We start from the raw sequence: 892 nt of genomic DNA, 5'->3' as shown, positions 1-892 counted from the left end.
TAAAAGATAATCTCTAAAACTAAAAGCCATAGGTTAAATAGATCAATCCCCTATGAGTAAATCGAAGCTCTATAAGTTCGATCTAAACCTAAAAACGAGATTGATCCATTGATCAATTAAAATCAGAGCCTTAAAGGTTTTTGAATCGCAAATCAAATCCCCTTGATCAAAGATCAAATTTTTCGAAATCCCCCAAAAACCCTAATTTTGGAAAATCGGTTTTTAATTTTGATTTGAAACTTGAGTGTTTGATTGATCGCCTACAGCTATGATTAGGATTGTTTTTAAAAAACTTGAATCTGAATCTTGTTTAAACTGAAATCATAATCTTGAATATAAAATCCTAAAGGCCTTGAAACCTTAAACTTTAAAGATTGAAAGTTTAATATTGTTTTAAATGAGAGTTACGTTGCTAGAGTGCTTGATTCTAAAATCTAATATTACCAACCTTGAAATTGGTAAAACTTAATAGATATGCAACTAAGAAATAGAATTGAATGCATCTAGATCCCGTTTTGTATATGGCCGTGTGGCCTAATACATTGCTCACACTTGCGGCCTTGTGCCCTTGATTGATTAAAAGCCGTGTGGCTTAGTGAATATCAAAGTGACCGTGTGGCCTAGTATCCGGATGGTTATATAAACCGGATTGCATCATGATCCGATCCTTAAGATCGTTGTATCTTATAATGGCCGTGAGGTATAAACATCACAATGCAAAGCCGTATGGCCTAAGCATCATAGAGAGACTTATGAAATCATATGCACTGATTATTTGAATTGGTTGCAAGAATTCTAAATCATAAATTGATTAAATGATTTCAGATGTCGAGATTTGAGCCTTCGGATTATGCTGCCCTAAATCTCTCTGGAGATAATTATCAAGAATGTG

The sequence above is a fragment of the Brassica oleracea genome, chromosome C8 (genome assembly GCF_000695525.1).
Source record: "Brassica oleracea var. oleracea cultivar TO1000 chromosome C8, BOL, whole genome shotgun sequence".
NCBI lineage: Eukaryota > Viridiplantae > Streptophyta > Magnoliopsida > Brassicales > Brassicaceae > Brassica > Brassica oleracea.
This window is presented reverse-complemented; position numbering follows the sequence as displayed.